Source organism: Aedes aegypti, chromosome 3, assembly GCF_002204515.2.
Source record: "Aedes aegypti strain LVP_AGWG chromosome 3, AaegL5.0 Primary Assembly, whole genome shotgun sequence".
NCBI lineage: Eukaryota > Metazoa > Arthropoda > Insecta > Diptera > Culicidae > Aedes > Aedes aegypti.
The window spans coordinates 120,535,845-120,560,592 of NC_035109.1; the positions used below are offsets into that span (position 1 = coordinate 120,535,845).

The 24,748-nt window shown below is 37.4% G+C and overlaps 1 protein-coding gene across 1 annotated transcript in view; it reads left to right on the top strand.

Moving 5' to 3' along the window:
• Positions 1 to 248: 248 nt before the first annotated feature.
• LOC5566878 overlaps positions 249 to 24,748 on the top strand; it is a 304,696-nt gene continuing 280,196 nt past the window's right edge. The window contains exons 1-2 of the mRNA XM_021853111.1: positions 249 to 643; positions 17,241 to 18,845. The gene's annotated coding sequence lies outside the window, so the exon portion shown is untranslated. The remainder of the gene's footprint in view (positions 644 to 17,240; positions 18,846 to 24,748) is intronic.

The window sequence follows — 24,748 nt, forward strand, 5'->3', positions numbered from 1 at the left end:
TGTTCGCATTCAACTGTTCCAATATTAAAATCTCGGTGCCCGCACAAACAAAGCGACCACTGTAATGCTCCGCTCCAGGTGTATAGGTAGGTAAACGTTCCATCCGCGGTGGGTGGCCGGCCAGGCATGGAGCGGCTCTCCATCCAATCGGTAGTAGTGGGCCCCATCGGAGTTTCATTCATTTTGCTGGTGGCTGCTCGTTCAAACCTTTTCTCTCTCCAGCCAGAGCCATTCATCGCGAGCGAGGTGCATCCAGTATCATTCGAATATTTCTACCGATCGGACGTACAAATCGCTGGCACTGAAACTACGGACGTGTGTTTTGGGCTGTGTGTACGTTAACGGACTGTGTTTTACTCCAATGTAATTTATTCTCCTCGAACCGAGACGACAGACGGTACGCGAAAGGACAGTTTTTATTCTTTGTTGAGACCCATTCGGGGTATTCTTTGGGGCGACAGTGCTTTCTTGTGTTGGACCCCTAGAAGGGAACCCCCGTCCCCTCTCTACGAAGACGGGCTCCGTACGTTTTCGGTGCTTTTTCTATGCGTTCACTTCGAATGGACTCTCGTCTGCAGCAACGTCGTGATCTTCGTCGTCTGTGGCGCAAAACATAAACATCATACTTAGTGCTGCTTATGAGGTGAGCAATGCTCTGCGAAGAAACAGCAGAGCCAGGAAAGCGTGAAGCCCGACAACATATACACATAGCCAAAGGGAACAACGGGTCCTATAGATGTAGTGCTGCTTCTGCCTGTTTTGTGTGCCATGTTTTTATGGGTGAAGTGGTGGGAGTGAAAGAGAGAAGTCGAAAACCTGTGGAACCTGATCGAGAAGTCGAACGGAGTCAAGCCACCACAACACTACTGGTGCACAGGAGAATGAACATGGAGATCGAGTTTGCGATCGAACTGCTTGGGCGGGAGAGTGTATGAGTGCTGGGGTTAGGGTGGTCAAACTGTGCGGAAGTGGAAACTTGGTTGCAAATGCGAAAGATGCGTTCTGTGTGGAGTTCTTCAAATACAAATTGTGTGACTTCGTTAGCATCAAATTTGGTAGAAACGATGCGTTTGGAGCGATATATCATATTCTATGGAGTCTCCAATGGTGGCGGAGAAAATAATCATGGTGCAGTAAAAATACTATGGAATGTTAGATAACATTCATTAAACATTAAAAAACACTACGGTTCTAGAGTAGGAGTATCTAGATTATAAATCTATGAGGCAGCGGTAAACCTGCAATTATTCAGCAAGACTTATTGAGGGTCATGGCTTCAAATCCCACCTGTCGAATATTATTTCAAATCTCGACTTCCCAGAGCATATATTCGCGATAACAGTGGAAGTGCTCATAAGAACACTATGCTCATAGAACAGGCTCTATCCCAGTTGGAGTTAAAAAGAAGTTGGTTGTAGCTTTTGATTCAGGTATTTTTTACGGAGATGAACCAGCCACGGGCTGAAAGTCTCACAAATAAAGTTAATAATAATAATAATTTTGATTCAGGGTTTGTCTTGGTTTTATGAACGAGTTAAATCCCAAATATGATCTTTCAAATCGGATTGAGTCAGCGAAAAATATTTTTCGAAGTTGTTTGAGTTTCTGATATTAAAACTACAGATTTAGAAGCTGTAGTTAATTTAAATAGAAGGATTTAAATTTAAATAGAAGTAAGTAACAGATTTGCTGAAAGTACGATTTTTATGTTTTTGATCGAAATTCTATGAAATGATACTTAGCTTCGGTAAAAATGATCGAAAATCTGTTAGTGAATAGCATGATTGTGGGTTCGCTGCGCGATATTTTCAAATGCAGTTTTTTGCCAGAACACTCATAAAGTAAAGTAGGATCAAACACTGATCAAGGAAGAGTAATGGTATTTTAAGTCATTCAAGAACTCTCTGGATAGAATAGATTTTCAGCTCTGCAGGAGCAATTAGTGACCTAATGAAAAGATCTGATGCTTTATACACTAATTGTGGCTCAGAAAGCAAACTATACAAACTATTGAAGACGAAGTACTCATAAGTTATTTGAGATTTTTGGTAATAAGACTTAGACCTGCAAAACACATCATTGTACACAATAGGATATGAGAGTTCAATTGATCTTTAAACTATTTAAACTAGTAGTATGTCCAAGATAATTTTATTGGTTCAAATAGTTTGATTGAAACATATAGTTTTGAAACCAGTCTAGTTGAGTTATTCAACAAACACAACACAAAAACAAGAATGTCTACCAACTACCGGAAAGCTAAACATTACATATGGTTTGCAATTGGATTAAATGGACAAATTGATGTGAAGTTTTGCGAAAAATCTGATCTCTAGTTAGGGCGCGTTACCCTACGCCATGAGAGGAATCATGAACGCAGAAGTTAACCTGAATTCGATTTCAGCTCAATAATCACGTGGTCCTTTTTCGCAAAGTGCACCTCTTTCGGAAGAATTAGATGCCCATCCAAACACAACGCTTTCTATATATATCCAATGCCTAGCCCGAGAGCGCATTATTTTTCAGGTATGGAAATAGCACACTACACTAGCCAGCAACTGCGACAAACGACCGGTCGTTTGAGAACGTCGCGACCCATTGGAAGCCCTCAGCCAGTGTGAATTCCTAGAATGATTCGTGTAGGCAGTCTTGAAGAATCCTTTAAAAATAAATTAAATAGACTTTTTCGGAATCTCTGTGGCAATTTGGTTAAATCCCGTAATGAATTGAATGAATCATAGTGATTTTAAGCCCGAATCAATTCTTCAGAAATTAATAGAAAAAAAAATCCTGATAGCATTGCTCAAAACATTCTGTAGAGTTTCTACATGAAAGCACTTGAAAAAGTGCCCTAAATTTATGGCTAATCTTAATTCTGTAGAAATCTAGTTAGGATTTCTGCAAACATTCCAAACTTGCAATAACTTGCAAAACAAATATTTGTGTAGGTCTGTGGGGGCTCAAAGCCATGGTCCCTCGGGCCCCTCGACCCACTTTAAACCTAGCTCTAAAGTATCAAAAATAAGGGATAATCAAGGAGCCCCTGTACATTGCTGATTCTAGTCTCCTCCAAAAATTATGCTTGTCATGTTCATTATCTTTTTGGGATCTGACAAATTGTCAGTTTCTAACAGGCTATGTCGAACTTTTAATGTTATGAGAAATCCGCCCTGCGATTTTGGGAGCTCGGGGCCCGGAGCGGATTATACCCGCCGCACTCTCTAGCTAAGCTACTGTATAAGAATACTGTTAAGAATTTTGTCACAATTCCGCTCATCACTATTTAACACTCATTCCTAGGGTTGTGACGGAAATCAGCATGGCATTTGCCAAAAAAAAACCAACACAGGTAATACTCTCAGAATCTCCATTCTAAAATCCTGTTACGAAATTTGCAAGATATTTCTCCAGGATTGTATATGGATCCTGTTGTTCGATCAAAAATCCACATAGGATTATGAAGAAACACTGCCCAGCAATTTTGTAACAAACTGGTTCAGAAGATTCTTAATCTAAGGGTTTAGTGAGAATTTTGCCTAAGTTTTCTGTAATTTAATGTTCAGGATTTTGTAAGAATCAAGCCTTTGCCATAAAATTCTGTTCGACTAATTTAGCCTTTTCCCATCATATTTTATTTAAGCTTGATTGACGTTCAGTCTCTCCTATAAAATATTGAAGAAAGCCATGGCAAAGTGTTGTTAAAATTTTGATTAAATCATTGTAATTATTAAATAGTATGAATTATGAACCTCATTATGAACCTCAAATTGATTCTTACAAGCTAGATTTATGCGTAGAATAAATTTAACGCTTATTAACTTGAAGAAGAGTGCTACCAAATTGTCTAGTAACTAATTTATCATGAGTTGAAAAAGTTGTCTCTTGTGTTAGTTGTGACAATTTTTCTTCAGATTGCATCCTAATCCGCAAATGAAGGGACAAACGATTGGGAGAGCGCTAGGTTTATTGCATGTTTTGCTTTTGTTTCGGTGACACATGGTGACACTTTGATTTAGGCGGCGTCCATTTATTACGTAACGCTAAAATTGGAAAATTTTGACCCCCTCCCCCCCCTCCGTAACGCTTTTTGTATGGAAAATTTTAAATTTTTGTATGAGCCGTAACGCTTGAGCCTACTCCCCCCCTCCCCCTTGAGCGTTACGTAATTTGTGGATGCCGCATTACTGAGTATTAGCAAAAAATGACATTGCATCACTTGAATCATTAATGATATCAAGTAAATTCAGAAGATCTAAAAAATAATTGAACCATGATATTAGCTGAAATATTAGCGTGAAATTCAATCGAGACCTTCAATAATGAACATAGTAAAGTAGAATAGTTCCACCCTAGTGCGTGCTGGAGTGGAGTGCGAGTGAGTGTTGCGTATGGGCGCTAAGCTGAGTTGGGTTGGCCGATGATCCCGTATGAGAGAGAGAGCGAGCGGGGGAGTGCATAGGTACTAGCGGAAGTGTCACTCGCGGGCTTTGGCTTTGCGTGTCTAGTGTCTGGTGCTTGGTGCGGAGAATCATAACTTGGGGTCGGCGGCGGCGAAGTGGGCAATCGGTGAAACGGCATGTGTGTATGAGGCTCGGCAAAAGAGAATGTGAGCTTTTTCTGTGTGTCTGCGTCTACAGTACTTGTAGAGGCTTATGTTACGGTTCGTTCGTTATTTCGATGTTGGCTAATGTTGCCGTGTTATGTGATTCATTTTTTTTTCAATGAACCTAAATTCCAGAGTGTGGTTCTCTCTCTGGACATGGCGCGTGAGTGTGGCTTAGGCCTCTAAGACATGCGCACGGAGCCCCCAGAAGAGACGGCGAAAACATTTGTGAAGAAAAGGAATCAACAACGGTGTTAGTGCCTGCTGGTTGCGGCGATAGGTTAGCTCGGAAAGGTGCGCAAAAGGGAGATCTCAATTTGAAACGAGGAAAATGGATCTGTTTGAAGAAAAAAAAAAGAGCCCGTCGCAGTCTGTTTGAAAATGAAACAAAAACAGCAGCAGCGATCGAAATGCATCATTGGCGGAAATTTGAGACCGAACGCTTATTTTTCTTCTGCCAGAAAGGTGGTTCGGGTTCGCCGGATGGCTTAAACTGGCGGAGAGCTATGGAAAATTGAAGAAATTTTGGCTTTGTCAGTACCGTTTTGACTCATATTCCGAACACTTAAGGCCAACAGTGACTTCAAATGCATCTGATTGGCATAAATTGGCTGATATTTGTGTGAATATTAATTTCTTCGCAAAGCCTAACTGTTGGCTGTTGAATGTATCAATAATAATGTTGATTGAATTAGTTTTAGTATTGTTTTTACGTAAAAGTATGGAACAACATTTTGATTCAAATGCCGAACACTGTGTTCATTCTGTCTCATATTCCGAACACCTTGATTCAAATTCCGAACAGCACGAATAAATCGTATTCAAATGCAAAATTTCGCAAATAAATTTATCTGAGCTTGTTCTACTGGTCTCAAACTAAAGAATCATCACTACTCCTGCGGTATAAATTGTATTCGAGACGTTAAAATTGAATTGCAATTGACTGCCATTTCCTTGTTATTTGGTGACATATTTCAGCGAAACATTTCAACCAAATCGCCATACAAAAACCGAGTGTTCGGAATATGAGTCTGTTCGGAATTTGAGACAAAACGGTATGATTTTGCGGAACGGTATGTCGCCTTAGCCACCACCCGCCGGAGATTGGCTTGCGCATACAAATTGTCAGCGAAAAAACCTGTTTCCTTTCTACGTTTTCGTTTCACTCGCAGCAGTTGAAGTAGTTTATTGTGTCAATGAACCTCTACCTATTGGTTGGAATTGCGGGTCTAGGTTTTGAACTCCGATTGTTGATGGGTTTGCTGAAATATGGACAATTTTTATCTTTATTTGCTGAATTGCGAGAATCCATCAACTTTTTACCCGTTTTGAGCTTTAATTCAAATGCTTGAAGATTTAGTGCAATATTACTCACAAAACAAAAATTGCCAATCAACATTCGATTGATGATTCATTTCCATATTCCCATGCTGCAACTTGAACAACCAACCATAAATGAATGGAAATATTTACCCTTCCGATAATCACACTAAATCCAGGCATTTCTTATCGTTTTCTTCATATACCAAACATTTTGATTTGAATCTAGGACAGCAGACAGCTTATAAAATTCGCCTTTAGGAAATGTAAATAACAAATACCGTTATGACTGAATATGACTGAAAGTTGTACATTTCAATGAATAATGATTGAGACCATTTGAAAAGCTTGGTGCAAGCTAAATAGATTACCCGCAATATAGAACTGTCTGGGGTGCGCAACAGAATAGTGACGAATATGAAATAGCGTGAAAATTAAGTTCCTTTTAAAGGGCTGATGACTAAGTATTTCACAATTGATGTTTTAAATAGAATCTTCTATTGGTAATACCGTTTTGATTCATATTACGGACACTTAAGGTCTCAGTGAAGTATAACCCAGTTTGGACCATACAAAATAAATCATTCTGTATGATTTTTTAGCGTTATCGAGCGTCGGAAGCCTTTAACTTTCGAATGGTGGGTAAAGAATACGCGTCCGCAACTTGAATAATTTTAAATAAATCAAAACGTGTGGCCTTTTCATGATTCTTATTCCGGACGCTCCCTCATTTTTGCCTCATATTCCGGACGCTTTTATTCGAATTACGGACAGCTCATGATAATCATTAATGGAACAGTCAAATCATCAATTGAAATCGTTCAACCACTTAAGAGACGTCTATGGTAGTTGGGCATTATAAATTTGCAATGATATTTATGGAAAGAACCTAATAAAACGAGCCTCGAAAATGAGAACTTTTGGACGGCGAAAATTGAAACATTTCGTGTGAAATGTTTCCTATACAAACGAGAGTGTCCGGAATTTGAAGCTATCCGTAATATGAATCAAAACGGTACTTGGATTCTCATCCCCTACGGGTGAATTCAAACATGTTGTAGGACACCTCGTTTTCAAATTTCTTCCGCAAATTGTAAGAAGTTGAACAAATTATTGTCATTATCATATGATGATTTATAAATACAGGTCGGACTCGATTATCCGGAGTTTTTTTTCACTCCGGCTAATCGAATCACAAAAAAAATCAATGAAAAAATAAAACATATTTTTATTTTAGTGCCGCACCCAGGAATTATGTATAGGGAATAAGGTTTCGTTGGAATTGAAACAAATATTTCTAGTATAGTTCGAACTTCAACTACAATACCAGCTGTTTTACCTGTATTTTTTTTCTTGTTTATGATGAATGGTAAATGAACATTGATTTTTATTTCTTAATTAGTTTGGGACAAGCACAATCGACCAAACAAATGACATTTACTGAAGCAGCATCACTAGCACTGCATTAGAGATTTTGGTTTAATGCGCAGTTGATGCGCCACGGCGCTTACGCTGACTGCAACATGTTCAACTGAACACTAGCCTGGGGCACGGCTATATGAAAAATTTATATTCTCGCTCCAGGGAACTTTTTGGATTTTTGATAAGCACTGAGCACAAATCTAGTGAAATGTTTCATGAATTTTGATGAAAATGCTTTGATAAATTCTCGAAAAAATAAGGGTGTTGTCTATGAAAGTGTGACTGTGTATGTATTAGGTATTGGAAAAAGCGCGACAGAGGGGAGAGGGGGTCTTGAAATCTCGAAAAACAATGGACATCATATTTGAATCTTCCCTAAGCAGAAGGTCAAACGTTTAAGCACTAGAAGTATAAACCTAAGAATGCTAATGCCGATACTATTCGTGTTACCAACATCTAGTTTGCCAACGTGCTGACAGCTTGAGTGCCGGGTCTCAAAGTGTCTAATTTATTTTTAAAAACATAACAAATCATCCTTTACAACATGGCATTGACTAAACAATGAAAAACTACAATTAAAGGTATTCATAAATTAATTCAGTACTGTGACCACAGCGCCACTAGCGTTCTACTACTAATATTTTTATTGTCCAAGCTCTAAAGCTTGCATATTTCTTAGCAGCTATCGAGCATAAGTCGAACTAGATTTATCTAGGAATATTCCTAGATGTTTGTTGTAATTCTAGGCGGAATCTTAGACATTGGCATATCTAGCAAAACCCAATTGTAATTCTTCACAGATTCGGTATAGGCTTTTTACTGGATTTCGTGGTTATCAAATTCCTTTTCAAAACTTCAATGAATGTTCTGTAGTAATCTTGACAAACTTCAGAGCAAATCTCCGATGGAATCATAGGTAAACCCATTACAGTCTGTGAGGAAATCTTTACTGGATTTTTCAGTATCTCTCGTCTTGGCATTAACGTCCTCACTGGGACAGAGCCTGCTACTCAGCTTATGGTTCTTATGAGCACTTCCACAGTTATTAACTGAGAGCTTTCTTTGCCAAAGTTGCCATTTTCGCATTCGTATATCGTGTGGCAGGTACGATGATTCTCTATGCCCAGGGAAGTCAAGGAAATTTCCATTACGAAAAGACCCTGGACCGACCGGGAATCGAACCCAGACACATTCAGCATGGCTTTGCTTTGTAGCCGCGGACTCTAACCACTCGCCTAAGGAAGGCCCCAGTATATTCAATATATATTCAAAAACATAAAAAAGATCAAATATGACGAAACATAGTTTATGGACGTTCCCTTCTTCAGACCCCCCCCTTCTTTCTCCTGGCTAAACCCAATACTGTTATAATAATCATATCGTATAGTGTAACACATTTTTCATTTTTTTTTCAAATTTCTGACGAAAAAAAAAACAAAAATCGCCGAGAAAATACTCCGCACAATCGAGTCTAAAATTCAGGATAATCGAATCCCTTAATATCGAATCGCCGGAAAATCCTGTCCGACCTGTAGTACAGTACAAATTACAAGTGGAGCGTATTTTGCTAGTGTACATTTTAGATTCTAATGCAATGCAAAAGTAGTCGCCCAACCTTCAATCTGCTATGAAAGAAGTGTCTAAGACTAAGTTCATTTTGACAACAATGTTGACTTTGCAACTCGTCATTTCGCCCATATTGTTGATATTTATCTAGAAAAGTATCACTATTAGCACTTAGATACAGAAAGTAAGCTGATATTGCTGATAAACGTAATAAGGCAATGTTTTTAAGGAAGCTAAACGAGGATAAAAATTTCGGGCCGGGAAATTCAAAAATATTATTAATTTTAAAACAAACCTGAAAGAAATACAAAATATGATACAAAAATTTTTCAAACTGTAAGATATCAACAGCTTGCCAACGACAATCAATGCAGACTTGATGAAAATCGATAGTTTTCTTTTGTTGTGTACCTTCAATCTTTCTGGATAAGCATCAAAAAAGGGCCATAGTTTTCTGTGTATTTAATTTCCATTTTTATGGAAAAAGTAAAAAGATGCGTATTTAAAAACTTTATATTCAATCAGAATAAAAGGTACTTTCGTTACATTCGTTTTGAATGTGCATGAATTGATTTTCATTCAATTTTGTCACCTCTGATAAAATGCAAAAAATGTTTCGATCGATTACGCGCTTTTATCATGTTTGTCCATTGTTTAAGTTCCCGGCTCACAGTGACAGTTCATGACAGCAGAATCTCGGCTCACTTTGACGTATAGATATTTTGTATCGGTTTCTCCCTCCCAGAAACAAACCAAACAATATTTGTAAATTCAAACATCTCTCGTCCACCTTCGGCACACATTTTTATATATACTTACATCGCTAGTCAAAGGAAATCTGTTGTATCTGCTATTTTTTTTAAAGTTTTCTGAATTACGCTTTTGGTGGTGGAATATTTAAAGATGTTTAAAAATGATTACAATATTGCGAGGTGCTTCATTCAAAAAGAAAACCGTCCACTGGAAGCGTTAACGTGTCGATGTCTTTTTTATAAAAAGAGGTTTTAAGCTTGAAAATCTTTTTTTCAATTTGTGCTCCTGAGGATTTGAAGTATGCCTTCGTTTCATTTTCACCTTAATACGCATCTTGGTTATTTGTTTGACGCCCTGTGAAATTTCAGATTAGGGTAAAGCCTGATGATTTTTATTGGCCGGCAATATCAGCCTAACCAGTTGTTGAAATGGGATGTAAGGATCAAATATTTCCTCCTGAATTCCCACTCGGAATTTTTTTTTACTATTTCGTACAAAAATTCTTCATGGCATACCTTCTAGTATACTTTTGAAATAAACACCAAGAATCTAAGTATTCCTTTCAGATCATCAAAATTCTCACAGAGATTAATAAAAAATTTCTTCATAAATCTCTTCAGCAACTTCTCCAAAAAAGTAACAATAAATTCCTCCTAGAAATATTTCAGTAGTCCTTGCAGAAATTCCACCAAGGTTTTCTACAGGATTTTTTTTTCTAATATCCCTTGAGCAAATCCAAGAAGCAATATGTTGAGAAATTTCTGTTTTTTTTTTCTTCTGTTGATTATTTCCCACAGAACTAATCGTTGAACAAGTTAATGTGATACGTATTAGATGTAGGGAGCATGATTCTATTTTTGGCACTTTGATTCACTTCGGCAGTGGGATTTTTTGAAAGCTACTGAACTCATATTTTGCCACTTTTATCAACGTATCAAAGTGCTTCTTTTAGCAAAGTTTCAGAAAATTCGTCTGAGAAAAACCCCCCCGAGGAGGAAAGAATAACTCGCCAATAACTTATGCATACCATATTTTGGTATCATACCACAATTAGGTATTGTTCAGTTATCAATACCTCATTTTGATATTATAATGGTATTTGAAAAACATGTTTAAAACAATTAAAAATACTTCATTTTGGTATTCGATAGCTATTGAGGACTGCTGGAGGTATTGAACTATTATTGAAAAAAAATCACTTTTGTATGAAAATCCATCGTGTATTATTTAGGTATTACAATTCCTGATCTAGTTATCAGCTTGGTATTTGTAGAATATGCAGAAGGTATTATTTGAGGTATTTTACCACTTATGCAGGGCTCATTCATACTTAATTCAGGTTGTAAGTATTGGAAATTATCTGGTATGGAATACCTCAATTTGGTATTCAGTAGTTATTTTCTTCTGCTCGGGCCCTCATGCCAAAGTGAATCATAGAAGTGCCCAAGTAGCTGTGCATCCTATTTCCTGAATGAAAACAAATTATATCACTTGAGCAATTTTCTCATTGATCCCTTGAATAAATCTTCCGTAGGTGCTCTTGAAAGTTTACGAATTCACTTTTTGAGAAGTCCTTAAGAGAATTCCACTGAGAATTTTCAGATTAAATTCCTGGGAAAATTTCTGATGAAATCTCGGAAAATTATCCGAGATGAAATGCTCAAAAAATATACAAGGGATATTGAACGAATTCTAATTCTTGGAGGTATTCTGCGAAATTCTTCGAAGAAGCTCGAAAGATGTCACTACTGAACACGTTTTTGTGTCAAGAACTAAAATACCGCTATTTACTTAATCTAAGGTTGTTGAATCAATTGCCATTTTTGGAAATATCATAGCACATCTTGTTTTTGAAATATTGGCTATTGAAAATTCAAAATTTGTCTATTTTAGCCAACTTTCATGTAAGTTTGCCAGCTTGTATGGACATTTATTTGCTTAATTTGTCACAGAATTCGAACTTCATGTGTATAACAATACTTACCAACAAAGTTCATGATACTTTCGATGCTCAAAAGTTATTTTTTGATGGTTTAGAAAAGTATCGTATGTTTCCATGTAAGAGGAACGAAGAATTTTGTATGGAGACTGCAAGCATGTTCAAAAATTCGATTTAATTTAAATTTAATCAAACAATTTTTACCACATTATATCTGAAATGAAAGTTGAAGTCCAACTTTTTTGTCATCTAATCCCCCAAGTAGCAAAATACTTGGGGGATTAGATGACAAAAAAGTTGGATGAATTATTCTTCAAATTTCATGTAAACATAATGAAACCAGTGTTTTATACAACTTTGGCGACCTGTAGCTAAAAATTGTGACGTGCTGCAACATTTCTGAGAACGGCATCATATTCAGCAACCCCAAATCTACTAGAGGCACATTATTAGGTTCTTGAGACACGCAAAATTGTCGTTTTTGTTACGCTGTGATTTCCAGTGAAATTCCTAGAATAGTAACCAGAGACCGTCCAAAGCCAATTACTTTGTAGAATCTCAGGAGCAATTTCTCGGAGATCCCCTGCCTAAGGCAATACTTCCTAGTTCCTAATGAAATTTCTGATCGCATCCTTGGAAGGTTCCTGGAACAATTCCTGTATGAATACTTCGTTGATCTTGGCTGTTTGTAAAGGAGTTTGCCAAAATGATCATATACAATTAAATTTGTTGTAAATGCTGCAAAAATGTCCGAAGGAAAATTAGTGAAATTTCTATAAAATCTCTAAAAGAGTTCATAGAGGAGTTGGCATATGTATTTTATTCATGGGTTGCATTTTATAAAGGATTTCCAGAAAAAAAGTCAGGAAATAGGATTTTAGAAGAGAAAAAGGTTATGATGTTGTTCATTGATCCCAAGATAGCTATCAGAAACAACTTCCCAAGGAATAATTAAAGATTTCTAAAGATAAAAATCTGGCCAAATTCCACAAGGAACAAAAGAGAGAACTCCTCAAATGATTGCTATAAATAATTATATCCTAAGGCGGAATTAACTCGAGAGAGAATGCATGAAAAAATAAGTAGAAGCAGAAGGTGCCATTTCTCAAAACCATTCAGAAGGTGCCATCTTATATGTATATTTATTTGAACATGAAATCCCTATAAACGTTTCAGTAAGTTCTTTGCTAGTACTTATGTAAAAAATCAGGGAGCAGTTCCTTGTATTTTAAAATTTCAATTCTGGTACGGTTTTAAAGATAAATTCCAAAAAAAAATACCTTGAGGTTCTGCTGACGATTCGTTGGTGAAATTCTGGGGAACGGTTTCTGGACATAAACCCTGAAGTGATCATCGAAGAAATTCCTTGAAGAATCGAAAAAAGTGCATCTGGAAAAATTCCTAGTAGAATTCCTATGTAATAAGTGAAGCTTTCATTTATCAAATTCTTTGACATATTCTTCCGAAAACTTCTGGATGAATTCATTTGAAGATAACTTGGCAGATCACTGGCATTAACCTTTCGAGTTCCTTATTAGAGGTATGGCCGATTCATTCAATGAAATATTGCGGACTGCTGACAAAAGCTAGAAATGATTTTTAGTAAGATTTTCGGCAGGAAATGATAAAAAACAAGGACGCAATTATTTTATAAATATAAATATGTAGACGATAATTAAATAAAACAAAAAATACCATTGACTAGGAAAGGACGAGGCAACGCCAAATTCTCAAAATGATTTCTGATATTTGACAGAGGCCTTTTTCAAAAGCAAGAGTTATCTACATAAAATGACGCAAATACGCTGAAGACAATTTAAAAAAGTGAACAATATATTAACCTTCGTAGCAAGCAACTATAATTTTGTCAACTGCAATATGATGACGGCCCCCTCTGGCTACGCTTATGATTTTGCTCTTGGGGATTACCTCTCTCCGCTATTTTATGAATTCATATGTACATTTTGTTTGGTCCCGTATACGCGTACAAAGTAAGTCGGATCAATCCGTAGCAGCTATCAAATCAACTTTGTTATCACAAATTCAGTCGATTGTGCGATATTTGCCAGAAAATCATTCGCCAGAAATCTATACGCCAGAATGACATCCGCCATAAAATACCATATGCCAGAAAACCATTTGCTAGAATGTACCTTTCGTCAGAAAACCATTTGCCAGCAAGTACCATTCCTCAGAATGGGCCATCCCCAAGATTTTTTTTATCTTTTAATATAAGTTGTACAGGAAAATATGGTTTGGAAGACTTTACAAGAGATTCTCCCTTTTTTCATCATGAGTTGTTCTTCGAAGTTTTGTTCCTTCTTAAGAACTAGATCATTAGATATTTACGAGATTATGATATACGTTGGAACTATTATCGATAAGATATTATAGCATGAGATTATATATTACTCTATAAGTAATAGCAAATCAGAATTTTTCAGTATCAATAAAAATAGTTTTTGGTATATGTTTCACAAAGAACTATGGTTTGGAAGATTTCACAAAAGATTCTTCCTTCTTTTCATCATAAGCGGTTCTTTCAAGTTTTGTGGCTTCTTAAGGACTAGTTAGATAGATATATACGAAATTTTGATATACGTTGCAACTATTTTTACCATCTGTTCAATAAAGTAATTAATGCCTCCACTCTCAAACCAATAAACCAACCTTTCAGGAGTTTCAGGAATTTATAGGAGCATCCTATTTTTGAATAATGGAGAAATCTTATTAGCCGATATGCAATTAATTTTTGAAAGAGTATTCAATTTTTCATGTACTGCAATTTAAGTGACTCATACTTCTAAAATTCGATTGTGCTACTTTTACCCGAATGTTGCTCCCTCGAATGTCATTTCCTCGAACACCAGCCACACCCGTAATCTATTCCCCAGATTGATCCGAAATTTGTATGGGTCGTGGTGTTTGGACAGACCTCTACTTCCTCTACCACTTAAACGAACACGTGTTTTATGGACGGCCTCAAAATATATGCTGTTCAAAATGGATAAACAATAATCTTCAGTGACAGAGTGGTGAACTAGAAAGAACAATAAAGAAAAGATAAAAGCTGAGTTCGATAAAACTTTAAAGAACCGCTGATGAAAAAAGAAGGGTGCATATCTTATGAATCGTTCATTATCTTGCAATTTATAATGTTATGACAATTATGAGTACCAAAAACTTTTCGGGGAAATAAACCACTAACGAAAACTGGGTATTCAGGGAACTGGCATTCGCAGAACGGCTGTTTGGGGAAACGACACAGGGGGTACTGATATTTGGGAGAAAGAAAGTAACACAACCCTAATAATACCAAAATTACCAGGCAGGTGTACGAGAAATTCTGTGAAATAAAATATTCTCATAAAAAACAGCTAGCGGTAAAAGGAATTGAAGTATATGTAAAACAGCTTAGAATGTTGTATCAAAACTTCATAGGCAAAAATCTCGCAAGAGATGTAGAACAAAAATGTTATATTGTCTCCGCTCTGTGACATAGCAAAAAGCTTAAAATGAAGCAGAACTATTACCAATTTAATGCTCTTAAAGATGTGAATAGGGGAATGGTACTTTCTGGCGAATGGTACATTCTGGCAAATGGTTTTCTGGTAAACTGTACTTTCTGGAAAATGGTTTTCTGGCGGATGTCATTATGGCGAATAGTTTTCTGGCGAATGGTGTTCTGGCAAATATCGCACAGTCATTCAGTCGCATAAGGTTACAGATTAGTTCGCAAAGAAATTAAAAAACTAGTATTGTATATTATTTTTCATCATATAAAATATGCGCGTATATCGCCTTCACTTTTTCGAAACATCTTACACGTGCAACTTTACACATATAAGCATCGCATAACGCAAAAGGTGATTTCGTTGTGTACGTACATTCTGGTTGACTGGGTTGCTTAATTCAGCGCAAAAATGGTATGTGGTCTAATGTGTCCATACCATCCGCGAAGCAAACATCTTGACTGGATATGTTACAAAACGTTCTTCGACTGTTTAGCCCGGCTCTCCGCATTACACTATCATGCACATTATTGAACAACAGGCACGAAACTCTATCACCTTGTCGTAGTCTCCGTCGGGATTAAAATAAATGAAATTTTCACATGAAATCTTCCCGAAGTTTCACTCACCATCCATCGTCGCTTTTGTGAGTCTTGTGAGTTTCTCGAGACAGCTATTCTTCTGCATGATCTTCCATAGTTCTACGCGGTCATTACTATCTTCTGCCGTTTTAAAATCGATGAAAAGGTCGTCCGTTGGGACCTTGGTTGGGACCAGTAGTTCATTGAGTTTTTCGAAGGATTAGCCAACTGGTTTTAGAGAACTTTTCACGAACTCGTTTACTATAAGTACCGTAATTCAAGGAAAAGTTGATAATTCCCGTAAGGCCCGCCAAGGCTATATAACGACACAATTTAAATGATCTGTATCACAAATGATTTTTTTTTCTGAAGTCAATTTCTAATTGCATTGAGGATAAAAATTCATTTACAGGGGAAAAATGGTCCTTTTGTGAACAGATTGTCAATTTTAAATAAAATTGCCTGCCTATAGACTTTTAATGTGGCTTATGCTGTAATTTACAAAATGGAATTTTAAAACTCATGAACAAGTTGTAAGATTTTTTAAACGTTATTCAGATTCAGTGACCCCATATTTAGTGAGTAGCGTTTCGCTTAATTTGTGTAAACCTTTTGCAATAATTGATCAACTTTCTCCCGAAATCAAAAACTTCACATTTTAAATCTCTAAAAATTGGATTTGTTATTATAATATTTTATAGAAACTACGTTTACATAATTTGATAAACAAGCTACCAGTACTGGTTGCCCAAAAGTGATCAACTTCACCCCATTTTACGATAATAAACAACAAAAGATGATCTGGGATAACATTTCGAATGGTGATCGCTTGGAAATAACCACAACCCAACTTGTCGGCATTCTGGAAGATGGGACATACAACCCTTCCCTTCCAATCTTTCTGCAGCTGTTCTGTTTCCCAAATTGTGCCTATCAGTTGATACAGACAAATGGCTAGCTTCTACAGGCCTATCTATATGAGTTAATATCCGATACTATCCCTACCAGTAGCTATATTGTTCTTGAGTCGATGGATAGTAAAGTGGGACTGGTTGGCTTGAGTCTATGACAAAAGATCAAAAGGACAAAAGATTGGAGAGACAAAAGAATGACCAATAAGGCGAAAAAATTTGAAACGAAAAATTTTCCATCATGCAAATCATATTAGATTTTTTGTGCATTCGAAGTTTTGTCTTTCGACTTTTTGTCCTTAAATCGGGTTTAACCGTCCGTAGACATTTTCTCCGTTCGCTTGAACCTCATGACTTTCGCTTTCAGCACCATTCATGTGTTCATCAAAGTGCTGCTTTCATTTTTCGACCACGGTACGTTCGTCAAGATGCTTCCATCTCTATATCTGCACATCTCGACTCGCTGGATGCTTTGTATTTGAGATAGAACTGTCTGTACTCTTTATCCACCCAGTTGTTCCATCGGCTTGTGTATCTATTTAATAGTTTTCGCCCGAAAAATAATATAAACAATCAACTTTTTTTCTTTCATAATTAATAATTAATACATACTTCATCATTCTCTCATTTCAGAACTAGACTGTGACTGAGCGGGATACTCCAGTGCACATCAACCGTTCTCAAAAAGCGCTGATTTGTTGGAACTTTCTTTTCGATCACAAAAAGAAACCATTCCCAAGCAAATCACGCGCCCGAAAATCGCTATCAACCAGGACTTGTGACAGCAGAACTCGGACGGACAAGAACTTGTCAATTGACTTTGCTTCGTTGGCAACAGTGACGATGTACAAGTGCTAGAGACGATCCAACCCGCGCGGAATCAACGGGACATTACGACAGCTATCTACCAGTGAGTGAGTGGCTTCAAACACTTACATATTCGTTAAAAAGAAACAAGGTGCGTGCGCACGAGAATTCTCGAAATTTTACACGCTTCAAAGACCGCGCCGCAGCCAGGTTAGTGCACGCTCCGCTGCACATGTCTTTGGCCAGCCAACGAGGCCCCGGTGCCCAGTAGTGGTTTCTTCGATCTGACCAAGTGAGCATTGAAGTCACTATCTGTAGTTGCGAGGCGGCGATCGAGCGATCGTACAAGGATTTGCGAAACTTTCGTTTTGGACGCCTCCTGCGCGTGTGGCAAGCCTCAGTTCTGGCGCCATCTGAATATCAAAGTGCTAATGATTGGTGTGGTTGGTGTTCTAGGAGGTGGTTTTTAGTCAGTCAGTCATCGAAAGAAATAAATCAAACAGAAGTTAATCGCTTGTAAAAGAAGGAGCGAAAAAGTGAAAATTGATTTTCCACCGTGGATTGCCGATTGATTGCATGAGTTAAGGTGATTGTGTGGAATCAGTGAGCTTGTGTACTATGAAAGCGCCCGAGTAACGAAAAGTGTTTTGGGCTATAGAAGCATAAGAGCAGTTATACATATTGAATATCCAATCAATTTTTAAACAGCCCGCAAAGTCGAGCGGAGTGATACAAATTTATCGCTAATTGATAATTTTCCTCGGGTGCACTAGTGCGCTTTACTGTGCGCCATTCATTCGTCCGGTGGCGTTTTCCCCGATTGGCGTGATATTTTTGTTGTGAGCAGAAAAAAGGGAAAATTTTTCGTTGATTTTTGCTTCTTCTCGCCCGCCAGTGGGAAAAAGGCGCAATTAGACTCGCGAGCACCCCGTGGCCAAATTCAACCGAAACACTGTCGGAAGACCCAAGAAGAGCAGTGGAGGCAAACTGAAGAGTGTAGTGCAATCAATAAAAAAACCGTAACCGCACAGAGGCATCGGAAAGTGAAACAGCCAAATAGCCAAACAGAAGAATACAAATTCGCGTTCAGCTAAGTTTTACATGCACATTGTGTGAAGCGGCTGTCAGTTTTTTTTTTGTATGAATTAGTGGAAGTGGAAGAGTATTGCGTTTTTGTTTCGTTCGTTTCATCATCATTATCGTGCTATTATCAGTGCTGTGCACCGCTTTATCAATGGCGAAGAAAAATTACATTTGAAGAAAAACTTTCGGATTTACATACACTCGCACCAGGGCAGACACGAAACAGGCAGTTGGAAAATTGCGTGCGATGCCATACAAAAGTACAGCTGAAGCTTAGAGAAGCCCGAGATCGAGAGAGCAAGACTCCACCGATGAGGACGTGAACTTTGTGTGAACTCAATGCAAATGGTAATTATACTTAGTACGGTGCGTTTGTTAATCTATATCCAGTCCTGTTGACGTGGGTGTAGCAAGGTATTATCAAAGGGTGAAATTCAAAGCTAATTCACATATTTCAAAGAAAAAATGATCCTTACCACTTTTCCCGCATCAAAATGCGAAAATCAACACATCATGTTTTATTATAGTTTTTAAATGGAAAATACAAATGAATCATGAATTTTATTTATGAGTTTATTAGTTTAATCTGTTTAAACTCTGTTCATTTTTGTTTGTGAAATGATTTTCATATATCACTCTTACGCGAGAAGATTTGAAAGCATTTCTTCTAATCCAGGCCTGCCAAACAGTTTTCGACCACGGGCCAAATCTCAGACAATATTGTGCAGAGGCTCAAATCGCTTCAATGCACATGGAATTCTTAAATATTCGTAAAAACTCACAAAAATTCCACCCATTTAAAAATAAGTTTTTACTAAAATAAGTATCTCTCCAGGAAATTAAAAAAAAATGAAAAAAAAAAATGCGAATTGTTATAAGTTTGTCATTGTAAAGTGCTCGTTTTGCTAAGAAAAAAATCAGGTAAAAATTTGAAGTCTTCATTAAAAAGTTCATACACTGTATGACATCTGTATTGCATTTGACATATTTGACGGTATAAAAGTTTATTTTTTGCTCCAATTTCCCTTGTAATTTGACTTTACGATTTTTTCAGTTTCAATTAGGAAAGGCGGTGGAAGAATCTCATTTTTGAGCAAAGTAACGAACCCAGAAAGTGTTCATTTTGCCCCGATATCTTTATACTAGCCTTGTTTTCTAGCATATTTTCAATCTCATTTTTCTTACATATAATATGATATTTAATACCATGAATGAATGTAGCACGTCGTACTCAAACTTGAAAACTAGCCGAGAAAAACATTGCTTAACATGGTCTTAACAAAAGCATTTGCTTAATGTTTCCATTATGCCCCTTATTTCCCTAGCATTAAATTGAAAATTGAACTTTTTTTAGTGTTGTCCACAAAATAAAGATGATGAACACGGTCGAACGCCTTTTCTAAATCTATGCTCACTACTATCCCCTAAAGCTTTTTTGTTTCCATTGATTTTGTAAGTATCCTACGCAAATCTTGAAGATTGCCTGAGCATGAATTTACAGGAACACATGCGCTTTGACAAGAGCCAAGTAAAGTCTTCATCAAAAGTTGCACCCTGTTCGCCAAAATTTTCGTTAATGATTCATAATCAGTATTCAGCAACGTAAACGGTCGATAGTTTTCAAGATGTTATAAATCACCTTACTTGGCAATTTATGTAACTATTGTTTCGGAGAATTCTATTGGTGGAAGTTCTACGTCAATATCCGTTCAAAAGATTACATAAATTTTCTTTTAACAAATCATAATGTTTAAAAAAAAACTTGTAGCATAGTCCATTTGGATCCGGAGATTTCTTTAGATTACACGTTTTCAAAGTTTCTTTGATTTCGTCAATTGCTATAGGTTTAGCGAGAACGATCGATTCTTCATCTCCTATTGCATTTGTAATATAATCTAACGGATTTCCATTCAGATCTATTTCGTCATCTACTATATTTTGTGGAAACATCTCTCGATAAAACTCGTGAATTATTTTTCCTAAACTTTCTCTATCCGCTACGGAACTGTTCTCACTAGCCAATTTGATCTGTTGATTAGACACACCTCTATGTATTTGTTTGGAAACCTGAAACACACCTACTTTTTCACCTTCGCAGAAACTTGACTCCGACATTTTTTTTGAATAGTTTCTGATCCTATCGTACTATATGTCCATAAGCCTCGATTTTGCTAATTTCATTAGAATCTAAACAGCATCTCCTCTTGCCCTTCTCTCATTCAGCTCTATAAGTCTCCTCAATTTGTTGCTTTTTGCATTTTTAATATTTTTGTTCACCTTCCACGCCTCTGATCTGTAAAACTGCCTGGCCTTCGGTTTGAAGACAAAGTTTCACGAAGAACATAAGTCACTCATGTAGCTTACGCGTATTTTTAACATGTCATACTCTCTTTAAATAGGGTCCTAAAGCCCTGTTCAAATATTAGTGCCTAACGCTTAAGTTTAGGCCAAAAACACATGTTAACTCAATTTTTTAATGTTTTTCGTTTGTTTAAGTCCAAAAAAACATTTTTATGTATTTTTTTTTAGATTTTATCACATCCCTTGGCTTAAACTCAAATTTTGGGTGTATTTCGTTTTCCGTGTCCCTTCCGAAATGTCAGATAGGCACAACCTCAGTGTTAAAGCCCTGTGGTGTTTTGTCGACTAAGCGAACGTCAAACATGATCAAAAGTGTCAAGGTTCATTTATGGACACAATTTTTAAATTAAAGTTTAAACATGATATACCTGTTATTTGTGCGGGGAAAATTGCTAAAATGGTTGCAGTAACATGCTCTCTCATGTTATTGAATAAAAACATGATTTCATTAAACATTTTAGGACCCAATTTCCCGATACTTCATCTGACTCTAAAATACTTGGATTTATTTTCCAATAACCTTTTCCTCTTAAAACAACGTTGCTCTTAGATGTTTTAATCTTCATTACCACCGCCGAATGATCCGAGAAGGATACTGGAATGGTTCGAACTGCCGTGATTCGCAAGTCAGTCCCATCTGTAAAAAGTAGGCATTGTGAAAATAAGCTGTGAAGTTTCTGAACTCGTTTTCCATACGAACATTCAAAAATTACTAGAAAATTGGAACATGTTCAAATCTTAATGAAACTTTCACAATTTGCTTATCACAACGATATATTTCCGAGAAAAATAAAAAGATGATCAAAAGACGGTTCATTTTTTGGTCACACGGTGCAAAAATCTGTGGTGGGACTGATATGCAGTTACTTTTCATTATGGGACCATTTGACTTGCTGTTTTTTTGTAATTTTTCCGAACAAACCATATTATCTCATTAGTGCAGCTGAAAGAGCAAAACTGAACTCAACTCAATTTTGAGAAAAACGCAGATGGGACTGACTTGCGATTTACGGCTGAGCAGGTGCGTCAAATCTATATAGTCTTGAGGCTGATTTACCACGAAAAAACGTGAAATCAGACTTTCAGAAGACTTGCTCATCGATCGGTTTTTGTATACCTGCACAGAATCACTGCATTGCTCTTCGTCCAACGATGCTGCACCTTCGGCACCCACTTCTGTGACAACCGTTGCCTTTTTCACTGCACCATTGGGTGCAGGTAGAATCACACTACCTTCCAATCCTTTTGATTTAATCCGGTACGGTTAACCGGCGGATGCGCGTATGAAGCCAAACGCGTGTTCACCGATCTACGTTTTGGACACTCTACCTTCAAAAGCTCCGTCAAACTACAGACAGATATTGAATGGATCCGTACTTGTCGAAAACCGCTGTGATATGTTTGTCTTCAACCTCGGGAGAGAGACCAAACACACGGACGTAACATCCAGTTCGAAGCTAAAATCGTCACTTGAATTTTTGTTCCCTTTTCGTACTCAAACATAACCTTGCGCTAAAGGTTTTCGAAGAGGCTTCTTAAGCATATCCTGGATCTTTGTGAAAAGGCTGAAATCCTTGCGATACATTGCTGACAGCATGTCGCAATTATATTTCTGCTTCTGGAAGGACGCAAACATTTCCACATTTGTTGGATTCTGTGACTAGAGAAGGGCAAAAAGAATCGGAGCCGTTCAAAAGATCCGGATCACTCAAAATAACGAGTGTTCTGTGGCTCTTTTTGGCGAGAGTCGGTTCATTTGATCAGCAAGGATCAGATAAAAAGTTACCCGAATAAAGGACGAACCTCCTTCGATCGTTTCTCGGCGTTATTACCACGTGCCTTGCTTTGAATGGCACGCCACACTTTCAAGCACATTTTTCTGCTGCTCCGTGCTCTCAGCATAGGCAGACAAATTTGCCCCGCCCACTTGCATACAGATAGATGAAAGATAGTGAAAAAGTATTCACTTGAATGACAAAGCACATTTTGCTTCTTCTTTTTAGTTTGGATAGGAGAAATCGGCCGAGGACATCGCGAGTTTCTGGGGAATAATGAGAGAGTGAAAGATACGACACATGTCGCGCAACAGGGAGTGAACCGCTCTTTTTTCCATTCGCTCGATTCAGTTCGCTCTTTCTTTACAAGCAACTGAGCCACTGAACCGTTCAAAAGATTCGGTTCACTAAAATGAGTGATTCGGAGCGGATCCGTTCACTAAAATGAACCGTTTTGCCCATCTCTGTCTGTGACTGTTCACCAAACTTCAGCTTCAATGTGTTCTCTCGTACAACTTTCCCTTCCATTTCTTTGGTTCAATGGTTCTTCTGTCTTCAAGGTTACACTCCGAACAAAAGAATGCCGGACAATGGTTATGGTATAGCTATTCGTGATCGGGAGCAGGTCGTTAGGCAAAATGGGTCTTTAGGCCCAAAGGGTTGTTAGACCGAAAGAATAATTTACTGCCATTTCAAATAGCGAATACATTCAGCAGTGTTTTTCATTTTTTAATCAAAAGCTGTTCTTTCCAGCTATATTTTATAGCGGATATTGTGGGCTTCTACGTAATGCAAATTATCCTGATCGAACAACTAACAATCCATTAGACCTAAAAATTCAATGCGGATTCTAGGTAATGCAAATTAACCTGATCCATCCTTGTTAGTTACCAATTCGATCTCATTAGAACTATTGGTCATTTTCGGCCTAAAGGTACTCGGCCTAACGGCATTTGGCCTAACGGATAGAACCAGTTGGAGGTGATCATCAATCAATCAACGAGCGAAGTTTGATTTTTGACCAACTTCGTCGCGTCGCAACTCGATTCTCAATAGTGCGCATAATGCACACGGCGAAAGGCATAGATGCGCACTATAGCGAAATGAGTCGCGATGCGGCGAGATTCGCACGCTGGTTAACCCATTTTTCGACGCGAAGCAGTATATGAAAGATGGAGGAGGCGCTTCGATTGTCGCAAGTTTCTCGCAGCTGGATAAGCACGCCTGACCTGCTTAGAATCTGATTGCAAACTGAGCTTAGAAGAGAGTGTATGTAGAAATTTCTTCTATTACTTTATATTCAGGAGAATTCCTGAAAGTGCCATCTTTGACGATTACTTTGAGAGAACTTCATAAATTTCCCATTATTTTTTTTTACTCCTAAAAAAGGAAAGAAGCAGCTGCGTGTATCGAAAATACATTTATTTTATACAACAAAATCGTTCGTTCAAACCTGGGAGGGAGAAACCAATACAAAATTTCTCTACGTCACAGTGAGCCGAGATTTTGCTGTCACGAAATGTCACTGTGAGCCCGGATCTTAAACAATGGACAAACATGATAAAAGCGCGTAATTAGCCTAAGTATATTTTTGCATTTCTTCAAAAGTAGCAAAAATCTAATAAGAATCAATTCATGCACAATCAAAAGTAACGTCACGAGAGCACCGTTTATTCTTATTGAATGTAACGTATTGGAATGAGGCTCTTTTTACTTTTTTCATTAAAACTGAAAATTAAACGCATAGAAAACTGTGGCCCTTTTTAAATGTTTGTCCAGAAAGATCGAAGGTACACAACAAATGAAAACTAGCGATTTTTACTAAGCCTGCCTTGATTGTCGTTGGCAAACTGGAGTTATCTTGCAGTTTGGAAAACAATTGTATCCAATTTCGTGTGTAGTATCGGTGCCTCCCTCCCAGGTTCAAACCATCAAACCTTTCGTTGTTTTCTGCAACAAAGCAGTTTCATACAATTCATGTAACCAATTCCATCTCCAACTTAAAACCAAAGATTCGCTTATTTCATATGGAGAACGAACGTTGAAACACAATTTACGAATTTCTCAAAACAAAATTTCTAATTTTTAGAGCTCTAGTGTATTCGACGAAATGGG